This window comes from Anopheles ziemanni, chromosome 2 (assembly GCF_943734765.1).
Source record: "Anopheles ziemanni chromosome 2, idAnoZiCoDA_A2_x.2, whole genome shotgun sequence".
NCBI classification, from domain to species: Eukaryota; Metazoa; Arthropoda; class Insecta; order Diptera; family Culicidae; genus Anopheles; species Anopheles ziemanni.
In genome coordinates this window covers 55438591-55454254 of record NC_080705.1, presented here as the reverse complement: position 1 = coordinate 55454254, position 15664 = coordinate 55438591, and the positions used below count along the sequence as shown (strand labels likewise).

The 15664-nt window shown below is 42.4% G+C and overlaps 2 non-coding genes across 2 annotated transcripts; both read left to right on the top strand.

Annotated features, from left to right (window-relative positions):
- Window positions 1–1003: 1003 nt before the first annotated feature.
- Window positions 1004–1075, top strand: Trnam-cau (transfer RNA methionine (anticodon CAU)). Its single transcript has one exon. It is a non-coding gene; the product is annotated as a tRNA-Met (tRNA).
- Window positions 1076–1678: 603 nt separating this feature from the next.
- On the top strand, window positions 1679–1750 carry Trnam-cau (transfer RNA methionine (anticodon CAU)). The gene has a single exon. It is a non-coding gene; the product is annotated as a tRNA-Met (tRNA).
- The last annotated feature ends 13914 nt before the right edge of the window (window positions 1751–15664 follow it).

The following is a 15664-nucleotide window of genomic DNA, read 5'->3' as shown; positions in this document are numbered from 1 at the left end:
TACCCTATACTGCCTGGTATCGAACCCTTATCAAGTTTTATCTCTGCTACTTCCTTTTTATGTTTGATTTCATAGCATGATCTTGTCTCGGTGACCTTCCACCATACTGCATTCTACTTCTGTGCGCAGTTCCCTTGATGGGACAGAGAGTAGCTGTTGTGCAATAAATAAAACAAAATTATGACGTGAAAATGAGGAGCGATAGGTGGACTGGGGAAACCCGAGAAGATGCAACCTCATGGAGGGTTTGCATTTTCCATTACGGTTTTGTTGCTACTTCATGTGCATTGCTTCGAAACGTTGCTCTGGGTTTATTGTTCAATTAACGTAGCTGCAGCTTTAAAAGGCCGAAACATTGCTTGACCTTCACCCGAACGCTACTTAAATGTGCTATGGTCAAATGACACGTTGTTCGAACGAATCGAAAACACGGGCCACTTCGAGGTTGCATCAATTAAAATGGAAATGCATTTGGCTAGGTTAATTAAAGTCTTACTTCTATCAAAGGTCTCTCGAGCTGTCCTCTCTTCTTTACAAGAAAGTAAACTACCGGAACGTATTACCCTCCAATAACCAGAGAACATTTGTGTCTAACAAAGAAAGGAAGAATCAAATTATTTAAATGTTTCATTTTAATCTCGCGGGAACATATTTTGTTTAAAGAATTGCTTACACTATACTCAAAATTAAGTTACTTGAAATCATTATACTGTGATTGTCTACCCTATTCTATCTTTATTGTTTTTATTGTAACACTTATTCATCATATGTTCTTAGCTGCAACATATATAGAGCAATTTATTTAAAAATGATGTGATTTTACAACGTCATTTACATTCTATCTATTTGGAATAAGTTTCTAAATGATCACAAAGTTTAGAAGCGATGCAATTGTGGCGTGCCAAAATATTCCATTAAAAAAAACATAAATGTGTAAAATGTAAGAAAGGTTTATTTGTCCATTGACAGCTTAGTGTAGCAATTATTGCATCGTGTCATCATAAGCAGAGTGGCGCAGTGGAAGCGTGCTGGGCCCATAACCCAGAGGTCCGTAGATCGAAACTACGTTCTGCTATAAAGACGAAATGTCAGCTTTTTAGCCTTTTAGCCAGCCCACCTCACTGTATTCTTTAATAAATAACATAAAAAATCCAGTGTAACATCAAAAGTTTAGACCACTAATTATTATTGTAGGTATTGATCAAGGTATGAAAAAAAACACATTGCAACGAGAAAACAATATAGAGAAAAACACAAACGACTACAAATAGAGCCGCAAATCATGGTGATAATGTGTAATCCATGTTTTGGTTTTTTACAGTTATTACAGAAGTTGGAAAAATAAAACGCAGCTTGTGTTTGATTTGTTATGATTTGAGCTATAAAAATATAATCAAATTTAAGAAAGAAAAGTGTTTAATATTATTGGATATTTCCACATTCCCTACATCAGTTTTTACATTAATTTGAATTAAATTGTCCTTTTATCAATTGTTACATTAAGGCGATACTTCTTCTTGGCGTAACGACCTCTTGGTCATGCCTGCCTGTTAAGGGCTTACGAGACTTGTTTCCCTGTTGTACGTGGATAGTCAGTCCTCTCGTACAGGGGAGGGTCCAGTCTCGGTTGGGATTCGAACGGCGATACTATAAGTCATTATAATATCTACACTACAGAAGCAGAGTGGCGCAGTGGAAGCGTGCTGGGCCCATAACCCAGAGGTCCGTAGATCGAAACTACGTTCTGCTATGAAAAGGATTTTTTATATTTACTCCTACGTTAACACCTGCGATTTTTATCTTGTTTGTTTGTCTCGCATTTATTATATTTGTAATCTACATGCGGTTCACAACAATATGTAAAAACAAACCTACCCTTTTGTATTTCAATTTGTAAATAAAACAGAAACGATACAAAACTATACAAAAGTACAAACGAACCTAATTTTATTATTCACTGCTCTACATTAATTCAGATTAGAGTGTTCACTATAAATGAGGTTTAGCGTTGCGTACATCTTACCTCGGTCACTTTTATCTGCATGACTTACGCTGCGATTTATCTAACAATAATGCGAATCACTCATCTGATATTATCTCGAATATGGGTTCACAAATCAACAAGTCCAAATCGTGGAACATAAGAAGCGTGATGAACGTGTTACTGATGGATTTGCTTCTAGAAGAGTGGAAACAATCTTTTGGCCCAGCGTATAATTGTTAATTAGCCAGCACAAAATCATGGCATGGTAAGCTGTTTGGCACTGGTCAGAGAATTAAAAATCAAATAGCACGCATCGCAAAACAAATAAAAGAGTCCAAAAACTGGTGCATTCAGCTTAAACAACCTATCGAGGAACGTTTATTTTCGGTGGCTGATGAACGACGATCGGTTAGAATATTATTCATGAGGGAATTTTATTTATAAGACTTGATTTGGGTACATTTCGGTCGCGTTCGCAGCGTCGGGTTCTTGAGTTTGATCAGTCACATTTACAGTCCGAGGCCGCATGAATATGCATAATTTCACGTTTGAACGTCCGAAGAAAAAACACTTTTAAATTTCCTTCGCTCCGGACGACTTTGCGCAAAAGTAACAGGATCCAAAAGCTAGAAATATGATAAACATCAAAAGAAAACAGAAAACATTATTCACTTCCTCCGAACACGGGCACGAGCGAAAAACGGCTGTTGATACAAATTTGGTCCGCTATGCGCGTACGTCCTTCGCATGGGTTTCGTTTTCCCTTATCATCAAGCAAGCGCTCTGTTCTGCTCGGGTTAATCGTTGCGCTTCCACCCATTAGCAGCACTAAGTGGTCAATTGAGGAAAAAAGAGCCTGACCGACTGGGAGGACAATCTAACGACCGAGCGACCAACCCAAGCCGGGGCCCACCGCGGATAGGATTATTCAATTTTAATGACCGCTCAATCCGCAAGCAAAAGGTTCGCGAAAATTTATATGAGAAAGAATGAAGTTGAATGAAAAAAACTACAAACAAGAAAACCACGCGAAACCGACCAACCGAACCGGGCTGCCTGGTGCAGTACTGGAGGCCAATCGGCACCAGTGCGACCGAATGCTGCGCAAATCTATTCGCTCGTGTCATAAATATTGATGGAGCGAACCGGACCGGAGTGGTTGCACGGAATTGCACGGTCAACGTTGCAGCACCAGGGCTCCGAGTCGGAGTTCGGTCGCGAAATGGGTAAGGACACAGCGAACGGCGCATACCCCACAAATGAAAATAAACCACAAAATTAACAATCCTAAGGCAAAAGTCCACTAGCATTTTTCCTCTTTTTTCCACCCCGAATATCAAACCGATGGAAAGGAAAAAGAATGACCGGGTGTCTCCGTCCGGTTGGGAGTCCTTTTCGCTGCCTGCGCTGAGTCATCTGGCGTTTAATGCACCTAATGACTCTTTCGCTCCGCCGGGGGGCCGCAGTGTTGCCCAGTTTTACTCTGCTCGAAGGTTGCTCTGTTGCACGCCGTTGTTTCAATTAATGCACTTTATTTGCCTTAATCATGGTGCGTTTGTGAGATGAATTTTAATCAACACACGCTGCCCGCACCACGAAGGCTTGCGTTATGCAGGGGGAGGGGGGGGAGGAGGGGGGGGGATGTTGGAAGGATGTAAAAAAAAAGAAATCGAGTATGCAAGAGTCAATATCGTTCCTTTATGCAACAAAAAATTAGGAACGGTTTATCCGTAAAACTTTTGGCTATTTTTAAAATAATGCCTCATGCTAGAATATTAAAAACCATAATTGTTAATAAGCTATAGCATACACTCTAGTGGAGAATTTGAAAATTGTTAAATAAGACTATACTGTGCAATTAACAAAAAACACCTTGTTACTTCAGAAATTCCCACCAACCTACAATTCTCGGATTTGTGGCACCAAGTCGACACCGATATTAACACTCGAAACCGACACCAGTATCGCGATGCTGCTGTCATCATCCCTCATCCGACAGCGTCCTCTAACTCACATGAGCTCATCGTGCCAGATTTGCCTCGAGTTTCAATGTCAAGAAATGATTCTCCTCACACCGGCGGAGTAGTCGATTTCTTTCGGCTAAGCAGCCCTCTTTGTGCTTCACTGCAAAGCTGGAGAAAACATTAGCAGAAACAGGTAATGCTCTGGCATTCCATACAGCTCTTGTATCATTTTCCGGACACACAAGAGTGTACAAGCTGGTGGAAACTAAGCCGCTATTACAAGGCTCACCGGGACCATCAGCACAGTTTGTCGGTTGCTGTAGAAGGTGTTCGTATGCCCGACCAAAGACGTCCTGACCATTTACAGTCAGTCGCACGCGGAGCCGCGAGTTGTTGATGGGAAGGTATTAATTACTTATGAATCTCGATAACCTGGGAAACAAATCTTCAGCACATGGAAGCAACCTGCGTTTTTGTTTCCACACAACATTTCCCGTCATTTTCCGTATTGCAGTGCCCAAGAATTTTGTAATTAATTACAAACCTAGTAAACCGCCGTGTTGTTTCCGCGGTCGGAATAGGAAAAAGACGACGCCTTGGTGTGGCGTTTTGGTACAGGTGTAAGAACCACACCGTGCAACACCTTCGTCGTCGTCGTCGTCGTCGTCGTCGTTGGTGTCTACTGGCTAAAGATGGAAGAAAATGATGGCAAGCTCACCCTGGTCCTGTGAGAGGGACAGTAAATTTTATGCACTTTCTGCCCCATTCATCAGCAGTCGCTCCTGACACTGGCGGCAGTCCTTACGTGAAACCATAAAATTAAATATACATTAACTACCGAGCACTGGACACGCGGATGGCTGGAAACAACCACTTTTTCCCGGCGACAACTGAAGATCATGTACGGGAGAGTTTGTTTTGGATGGGCTTCGGAGTTCGGCCCATTTGTCCTGCTCCGGTGCACCACCCGTGCATTGCTTGGTGAATATGGTTATGCTGACAGCCGGCAGCGAAGGCATCCCGGGTAGGTGCCGTACTTGTCTTCGGTGGATACCCATAAATCACACTTGGAAAGTGGGTTGAAAACTCTCGATCGAATCAAACGGTGATAATATCATAAAAGTGTACTTTTATTGGAATGAAACATGATGAACTCCATCTAGGGGAAACTGTTTACTCCAAGCGGAAAATCACGCCATACTTAAGGAACCAAATCACGTAATTTCTTGAGCTTTTATTTTACACCTAGATAAAGTTTGGAAGTTCGAATTTGACATCAACAATATATATTTTAATTACTAGACCATTTGTTTCTACTACTTCACTTTATGATAATGATCCGTTATTTAACCATACCCGATCAATCACCAGTGAGATATATCTAAGGTTATTTAAATGCCTAATTCAAATTCATTGAACTTTCCCATGCCTACAAATTTTCCTCTTTTTTCTAGAACAAAAGATCCTCATCTCGATCCTTGAATCGATCCTCAAATGCATCGCGATGTTTGGTTATATTTTCCCGAACATCAACTACATCCGCAAAGCTCTCAGCTGAGTCCCCGCTCAAAATTATCGCCCTAGTGGAGCCCCCTGGTGGAATGGATGTATCGTATCGTATCGCTATCTCGCCAGGACTCCTGACATGAGAAGCGGGCATAAAAACGCAGCCCGGCAACGGTGCTCGCCGGGATGCAGCTTCGCGACGTGTATAATTAATTCATCTGAATAGTCGAACTAAAAATGGTAGCACCGCACCGCACCAGGTACTTATTTGTGGCCATTACGACATAGTCTGAGTGCCACGAGACGACGCTTGCCGGGTAAGCGCGGAAGCCACGAGCCTGGAAAGGCGAGTAAAGGAACGCTGTTCTGCGCCGTTTTGCACGTTTGGTGTGCTGGGACGGGAAGAAAATGATATTGCTCGATGTTGCCGGCGTGTGAACAAGGTGCAATGCAGTTTTAAATGCAGCCGTGGACATCTTTGCCTGCACCACGAGGTGTGTTTTTAATTCGCATCGCGCTGTTTCTGCCCATCCGCAAATCACCCCGTATCTGCATCCCGCATTTGTCCACACCGTTGTCCGGCGAGCGTGTCTACCGGGGTTGGTGTTTCTCACGCATTTCCGTGGACGTCCCAACCGGTGGGCCGTCGTGAGGGATCGCTTTTCACCGGGAAACGTCAGCCTCCCGAAAGGTGGCCGATCATGTTGAGGCATTCCTCAGGACACGTTCAACCAAGGCGAAGAAAACGAGGTTAAAAACACTCTTCCTTCGGACCGTCCCAGATACCCGCACCATTCGGTATAATGAATTGCGGCAACGTTTAGTGGCGAATTCCAAAACGACAGTTTACAAAATGCACCAACATTCCAGCGCCGAGCGAAGGATGTAAACATTTACATCGGTGATTGGGCTTGGTTGAGAATGTCATTTATTGATCTACTCGATCGAGAGAAAAGACCGCAAGGTTCTTTTACATGAAGCGTACACAAGCTATTAAAATCGTTTTCCGTGCTGGCTATCAATAAAATTGCACGGACATTTGAAAACAGTTGTTTTGTGTTCTAAGGAACATCAACCTTTTCATAGTAGAGATATAACTGCATATTTAGAAAATTATACAATCAATGTTATTGAAAATTCATATTCAATAGGAAGAAATTAGGAAACCAGTTAACACTAACCAACAAAGGATGCCCTAAACACGGTGAAATCAAACACAAATCAATACGCTAAACAAGAAAAGTAGCACGTGGTATGAGTTTTTGTAATTTCAAACCTGAAGAACTTTCTGATTTGAGTCTTCAATTGAAATTCTGATTTACTGCCATCGGACAATGTTTGTCTATATGAACAAATAAGCACTACATAAACAATAGTAACTCTAATAGCAAATCGCGACACCGTACGTGGGATTGACTCAATCCATTGATTGAGAATGAAGATCGAAGTACAAGGACTGCACACAATACTTTCACGCTCTAGAGCTGCACGGACAATAGAACTGTATCAATCCTTAACAGTAAAAATGGCCACGAAAGTCAAAAAATTGAGCCGATAAGTCCAAAACCTAAGCCTAACTATCGGTTGAAATTTTAACTTCGAAGATCGAAGTATAAGGACTGCACACAACACTATCACGCTCTAGAGCTGGACGGACAATAGAACTGTATCACTCCTTAAAAAATGAGCCGATAAGTCTAAAAATTAAGCCTAACTATGGGGTAAAGCTATAGCATCTTCAATAATAAGGTTAAGTACCCTACAGTCGTCGATATCTTTCATCACCTTAAGCAAGTGCATACCGTTTATGGTATGCTTCTTCTTCTTCTTCTTCTTCTTGGCGTAACGACCTCTTGGTCATGCGTGCCCGTTAAGGGCTTACGAGACTTGTTTCCCTGTTGTACGTGGATAGTCTCGGTTGGGATTCGATGTGGTTAGATGGTATAACTATAATAAATGTCTTGAATTGCAGTTCACTGAACCAAAGAAACTCAAAACAATATTCTGACTTGTTTTGGGGAGACGATATAAAATGTAAACTTTTCTTCTGCATCACAAAATTAAGCTGGAAAACTTAGGAAAATGTTTCCTTTTGGCCTTCATGTAACACATCAAATGAACTTCATTTATTCCTTCCATCATCTGTCTTACACAAGCGCCATTGAACAGTTTCGGCAAAATATTATACACATTTTTAATTCCATCAACCATGTCATAAGTGAGCACTACATGTGTGCACTCCACATATTCAGACACCTGCATAAACTAGCATGTGAACTCCCCATATCCCTTCATCCATACTTGTACATGTGTCGGATACCTGACGGAGCTTCTGTTTTTAGCAGCAAAACGCTACACTAAACCCCTTTCGACACATTTTGTCCGGGTGCCTTGCGCTATCGTCTTATCTTAATGACACCCGATGGTGGTAATGTGATCACTTCAATTAGGCCACCATTTAGCAGGAGATCCAACTTAGAGTACAGACATTAAAAGCTGTAAGAGAAGGGCCTTCTGACTTACCTACTTCTTGCTCACCGATGCACGAGAAGTGAAACCACGCTGTTCGATCTTGTTAAAAAAATAAGTTAGCCATAAGATATCTTACTTTCATTTTCGTGTACCGTGCAAAAGTCCCTCATTTTGTTCATTAAAATCAGAGCAACAATTTCTTTCTAGTTAAAATCAAATGGACGATTTACTTAAGTTACTCCGCGTGCTCTCCACGATGGACCTCGGATACTCCACATTGATAAAAACACGGCGTTAACGGCTCATGTACATCTTCTTTCTCTTGACCTGCTATAATTCATCCTTTGCTGCCCACGCGGCATTTCCCCTTTGAGGATTGTGGATTAGCTTTTCGCCTCGCCCGGCACGAATCCTATTACCGTTTATTAGCGTCCACTATTGTTCGATGGCTGCGGCGAGGCGCTCGCTCTGGCGTGTCCCGTTTTCTGCACCGGGAAGTGTGACCATTAGAAGCAGAACTCTTCAGCCGACCCGCGCGATCAGCGGTGTTGGAAATAAAAAAAGAACGCCAAACTACAAACGCGCGCTTGCCGCGCATAAGAGAACGCCATTCCACAAGCTCACGAACGGCCCAAATCCCTTCACTTGATGATCTGACGGGAAACTAGCGGTACGATCCGGAATCATCCCCCGTTTCTCCTGCTTTTCCTCGGGCTTTCGGTTACCGCAAGTGAAGTGAACACCACAAAACATTTTTATTGGGCGAAAATTAAAATTAATTCCGTTAAATGGGAAATTTATAGCATTTCCTAAACCGCAAGCCACAAAGCCTATCGTGGTCGTGGCTTTAAACTGGTGCTCGGGACGTGATGGGGTCGTTCCTTTTGGGATGTTATGGATAAGCATTTGATGAAGTCGGTGATTTTGACTCCGTAGGTAAATTCAGAGCCAGAACTAGTTTAAGCCGACTATTTCGGCAGAGTGTAAGAATCTCAACTTCTTTTCTTTTCATCTTCGTTTCACCTCATGATCTTTTTCGAATTTTATGTAATGCGTTTCTTTATAAAAAAGTCGCAAAAGCTGTTGTTTCAATGTTACACCGTTAAAAAATTACACCGTTTTTGGTTCCATCTCAACAAACTTTGTGGCTTACTTTCTTCATACAATAAAACATGTAGTGTACGAATATGCATTTCTTATACGCATCAATACGTTATCCAGCTATTTAGATGGATTACAAACAGTGTAGCAATAATATAATGTTAATTGAACGTTTGTAAACATCCTTCATGTAAACATTGGGGTCCGCGACAGCCGATCCGTAGCGCCGGTTAGAAAATCGACCCACGAGCGCCGGGGTTCACCACCTCGACGGCGTGGGTTCGAATCCCAACCGAGACCGGACCCTCCCCTGTACAAGAGGACTGACTATCCACGTACAACATGGAAACAAGTCTCGTAAGCCCTTAACGGGCAGGCATGACCAAGAGGTCGTTACGCCAAGAAGAAGAAGAAGAAGAAGAAGAAACATCCTTCATAAGTTACAATATTAGTATACGGAACACACCATTGATTACAATGAGGAACTTTTAATATGTTACATATTTAACGAATTAAAAGTAGTTGATGAAACTAACAAAAACAAAATGAATTACTTTTATGATACAACATTTACTACTTTTTTTCATGATCTTCTGTTGGCTGCTTATTGCACAAAATATAAAAAACAAACCCATAAGAACAATCTCAATGAAAAAAACCCCTTATCGAGCCGAACCGGAAGTGGATCACGTTTATGATTCGACTGCAAATAAGTGCATCGAGCTACAAATTCATCTTCCCTATCTTCAGCACGATCGATATCAGTCCAGCGCGGGCTACAAGTTTCTTAATTAGCAACCATCACGCATTGCGCGTTCCCAGCCGCGAAACCGGTCGCGAAAAGCATCGCGCACATTCCAGCCCCCCGGCGACCTTCCTTGGCCCCCGGCCCCCGTACCCCCGTGCCCACGCCGAGCTGGTGACGGAAAGTGCATTTAACATCATCCTTAGCATAATTATCATCGGATACACGGGAACGAGTGGACAACGGCGATCGATAGCGTCCCGTCCACTCCCGGGGGACTGCAAGACAAGCAAACATCGAATCCCTCGGGAGGGTTCGTCGCCGTCGCTTTCCCGATGCATTCTGTTATCACCGACACCGGTGCAAGGATTAGCAGGTTATCGCTGCAACGACCCGGTGTAGACAAGTGATCGTCAGCAAGCTGTAAGAAAACGACACCGAACCTGAAACGGTCGAGTCCACACAAAAAACGCTGCGGAAGGCAGGGATCGTTTAATTAAAATCGTTCTCCTTTCCTCACAAGCCGCCTTGTTCCATGAACATTGCGGCGCACTTTGCCGTACGCTGGCCGCGAGTGCTGGCGCAGAGTGCGAATGAATGGCGATTCTTAATTAAATGAAACCGAACGCGAAACGCCGGACGCGCGTTGGCTAATCGACGAGAAATGGAGACCAAATCTTACCACCACACGCCCAGACGGGAGATGGAAAAGTAGAAAATACGGCCGCACCATAGTGGATCTATAAATTGTGGTTTTTATTGAAATAATCCCTACCCTCGGGTTGGAGTCCGGTTCGGTGTTTGAACCCATTTTGCCCTTCGTGGTGTGGTCAGTAAAACATTCAGTTCGTATGTAGTCTACATGCAAGAACTCTCGAATCTTGACAATTTCGGGGACCCTCCGGCCAAAGATCGTCCACCAGTGTGCCGAAAGTATCCATGGGATATCGTTGCAAAAACCACCCAACTTATGAGGTGATCCGCTTTGATACAAAGAACCGCCAAAGACACTCCCAGCTGGGCACACGAAAGCATCCTTTGTAGGGCGGACAAGTTTGATTCGCCAAAGGACCACCATCAAAGGCACGATGACCAGCGTGGAGAATAAACAAATCGGCGCACGTCATCAGACAAACACCCCACGCCGACAGAGGAGTCCGAAACCCTCACGATGGACGACGCATGGAAATGACAGGCCGATTGTGACGTATTCGTCGCTTGACAATCAACAGTTTGTTTATGTTTATTGTGCCCCGGTACAATGACTTGTTGCTTCTTGGGGCTGTTTTCATGTGTTTGTCGCTGAAGTTGATCGTCCAAATCATGTTGCGGATCGATTGTATGCAAATGGGCCTCCTGGAGGGCGGTCGAACATTGGCCGATGGCGGTGATAGCCTTGGGCACAATGAAGGAATCAACGGTAAATTTGTCAATCCAATCAAAATATACGATGGAAAATTTAGGATCATAACCAGCCGGCATCAAACGCGGGCAGGTTCAGATACAAATATCTACAAAAACATTGACCAAGTTTGGAGCCAAATGTTCATAAAAATTAACCCCACCGAATTCGTGCTTAAACGATGCGGAAATTATTTTACCCTTCTTTGCTATAAAATGTTGACTCATTTGAAAATGGCGTGCGACTGAATTAGACTTAATGGCTAGAAAAATCTATATTTTCCTACTGACTCATGTGGAGCTACGAGTCAATAAAGTCTAACGTTTTACAATTTTTTTTTCTTTAGGCCATTAAAAACTTTTTAATAACAATTAAAAAACAAATTTTTTTTTCAAAAACCTCGTTTCATGACGAAATCATGATTCCTCAATAATCAAAAGCCTGGCCCTAAAAGTCTAAATAAGAAATATCAATAAACTAAACATTCCCAACCACATCCATAGTTGCTGCGTCTGCAACACCATTCTGACTTGAAGATGCTTAGCTTTGTTTGTACGACCTACCATAACCGTCTCCAATGCTTTCCAGTTTTTGAGTAAAGTGAAGTTAAAATGCATCGATTGTTTTCTCCTGGCATTGGCAACCGAAACGGGAGTTAGTGCTTACTAAGCAATGCACTTGCCGCACTCGCAACAAGCAGCGGCTCCGCAGCCGGATACAGCGATTGCATTGTTGTGCAGTGCCGTATTTGAATTCCATTTGGTAGAAGCTACTAGGCCTGTTTCCCTTTTACCCCGAACGTGGGTGGCAGGCGGTGGACTTGGATTGCCTCTAATCTGTCATCGGACCTCCAAGAAAACCGTTTCCTCACGTCCGAGCTCGCGAGAGGAATGGTCGAAGCACAGAAAAAGACAACGAACCGCGAACCCGCGCGGCGATCCACACCATTGATGGATTGGCCGAACACTGGACACATGGGATATCTCCATCTTTGAACGGTCCCCGATACACACAATCACCCACTCACACACACACGAACCAAATCAGCGACGGATAAGGCATGCACAATGGCCTTTTTCGCGGGCTCCTTCTTTTAAATCGTTTCCTTTTACAGCTTGGCTTCTGTTTCCGTTTCACCAGGTCTTTTTGTATGTACGCTATTTACTTCGCTTGTTTCCCCTCGTAGATGTGCAATGAAAGAACTGCATTCAACTGCGCTTTGGCGCTGCATCCATTTGCGACAAACGCATGCATTTGACCAACGCCCGGCCCGAGACGGTCGCGTATGCTGAATGGAAAAAGGAGCAAAAACCAGGGAAAATAATTCCAAGACGTCTCCCGAGGCAAGCGAAAGGTGGTGAATGTGGAGAATGTGAACGGCCCCGGCTGCGTCCCGTTGCAAGATGCAATCATAACGATCGCCAACATATTATGCTAATCAAATCACATATTTGCGACAAATAGTTACAAATCACCATTATATTGCCATTTTTTACAGTTTTCTTGTATCTGTTTTTACAAACTTTTCTCATCCTATTTTTTCCTCCGATCCAACAATTCCTTTCGACCAGTCCTCTATCGATTCTGTGCGGTTGTCTATGAAACCAAAAAGAAAATGCAGAGTAGCGATCGTCTCCATATGTGAATATCAGTATCATTTGCCACCGGGACTTGATTTCTAAAGAAGAAGGTCTCCTGATCTTCACGGCGAACGAACCCACACAAAGACGGACGCTCGTGGATGCATCTCGAATGCATCACGTTGCATCGATGCATTGCGAATCGCGAATTACCAATCAGCCGGTGGAATGAATTACCGCGAAATGCAATCGAGTTCCCATTCGGCACGGCATTGCACTATAGCATCGATCGTCCTACCGACCATTCGCCATCGCAAGCGCTGTCCCAAGCAACTCTTCATCCCCATTTGTGGCCGGCTCGGAAAGGGTTTCCTTCTCCGTGCGGTGATCGACAGGTTTATGATGCCTAGCCGCACCTGATGTACAGCACCAAAGGGACTTATTTGTCACATTTGCGACTGACACTCCCGCCTTGATCGCTGAGGACCGATCTGTTTTGCCTCTGCACTCTATCGAGCAACGCTTTTGGGGTGCATTTTATGATTGGATCATTTTCTGTGGCGTGATGATCAAGTATTGGATTATAAATTGTTCAATCTTTAGTTGAAGATAGCCGGACAAAGAAGGAAAAAGATTGGAGGCTTCTGTGCAACTCAACCACCAGCTATGGTAAATTTAAGCATGGCAATATAGTTTGCTTAAATTAGATGTAATTCTTAGCAGGTTTAGCTAAACAGCAATGGTTGTTATAAGTAACGATAAGTTAATACTTTTTTTTTATTTTCTTTCACAATTTTTTTTGTTATATTTCTATCTTTTTATTATTTATTCTCTCTCATCGTTTTATTGCTAACGAGGAAATGTGCGTTAATGTGTTAGCATATTTATTCGATTTAAATCAATTTATTTCTTTGCTCACTTCTACTTATTTAAAATTCGTGAATCATATTATTTCTAGCAAGTACATTACTTGCCCATGTGATATACAAATTTGTTTAAGAATAAGGAATTAACATGAGTATCGGTTTAAAAGAACGCAAAATATGTTAACAAATAAATAACAACATTATACTTTTTAATTGATACATGTTGGGCAGGGAAATTTGACGATTTGAAATAGTCGCCAATTGTTGAACGTAGTCAGAATGAGATGACAATAAGCCCATCAAACAGGGATTTCTAAAATATGTCGGTCATTTAAGCTGCATGTCTTAATGCATTGGACACACGAGTAACTGGCACTCGCCATCGAGGCCACAATTCCACGATCCCTTTTTCGGTAGAAACAACTGAAACACACGCCACACCATCCTGTCCTCGCCTCCACGCAACCAACATGCAGGTCCATATTCTCTGAGGAGTGGAAACTGTTCAAAATAAGGTTCAAACAGTGTTTTTTTTATTGAGGACACCATTTCCGTTATTGTTTCAAATCAAATAAAATTTGGTGCCATAACTTTCAAAACAAATACATGTACATCAACGGTTCCAATCTTTGCGACATTATTCGAATAATCTTCTAAACATATTGCTTATGTTTAAGATAGTATCAAGATTTTAATTGCCTTGTATACCAACAAACATTGACATGAATTTCTTGCCCGACCATAACGATGTTATCAGTCTAGTTTCGTTGTTTTTTGTGGCTATTAAAAGGTGTTATTTATTTTACTTCCTTTCGGCCATAGTTGGCACATCCGATGATTCGCAGCTCGTTATCCGCAACGCGCCACCCGCCGGAAAACGTCCAATCTTGTTAGCATTCGTGCCAGCATTCGCTGGAGCCACCGCCAACCAAGATGGAGTAAAATAAATTGTGAAATAATTAATGCTGATTACGATCCAATCAATCCGTGCCCGCCCGTTCCTGGTGCTAGATTATAAAGTGATCACGCGGACGACTTTGCATAGAAATAGTTATTTTATGCCGCCGTTGCTCCGGTGCAACGAGAGCCTCCTGCCCGGGCGACCAACAAGATGGAATGAGGCGTTCCTCCTCTCTATTCACTCCCTTCTTTCGCCACCAACTCCACCTACGAAGCGGAGCCCTTCGTCGACGGAGAATCGCGGTTCGCGGGAGCATAATTGTGAGCCTTCGATATGAGCAGCCCACGATCGCGGCCGATCGTAAAGAGCTATAATGAATGGTGCCATTACGCTTCACGTAGGGCACGTGGGATGATGATGTGTCTGCCGGGCTCGAAGGGTATGAATCATACAACTGTGCGACTTTCACCAGTTCGCCAAGAGACGGGACTTTTTGTTTGCTAAGCGCTCTTAGTTCTGCTATATGTTATGTTCCACTGGTAGAAGTAAAACTATTGTTAGTTTATTTTATTAAAAAAATTTGCTTCAAAAGCTGTAATAGCCGTAACCTAATCAATAGTTTCGTTTCTTTGTGACCAAAACACTTTCGAAGCCTTTATCTCAACAGAACCGGCTTAAGCGTTCTAGGGGCCACAAGCAGCTTTAAGTTGAAGACCTCAAACATATTCACGATTCAATTTTTGTTTTCAAAATTTATGAATTTTCAATTTAGATTGAGTCACACATTTTTTTATTCCAAGTTTTCTATGCCAAAAACCTTATTTTTAAAAACATATTTCATGGGAAACCATCTTCGCGAAATTTGTAAGAGAATTTTCCACGGACGTTATTTCCTATGAACAAAATGGACAAATAAAAATTTCATACATTACTGTTTAATGAATTGTCTTTTCAGGGAAATGTTCGAAAAAGACAAAGTTAGTACAATATATTTCACTGATAAATATATTTGGAAATGTGTAGGGCATTACTTTTGCTAAACCATTTCCTGCTCATCCTCAAACTTTTCTGAAAATTTTCCTCAACTTTAATATTATCTCTACACTGATCTCTTTTCTGTATGTTAGTGCCTTTATGTTTAAT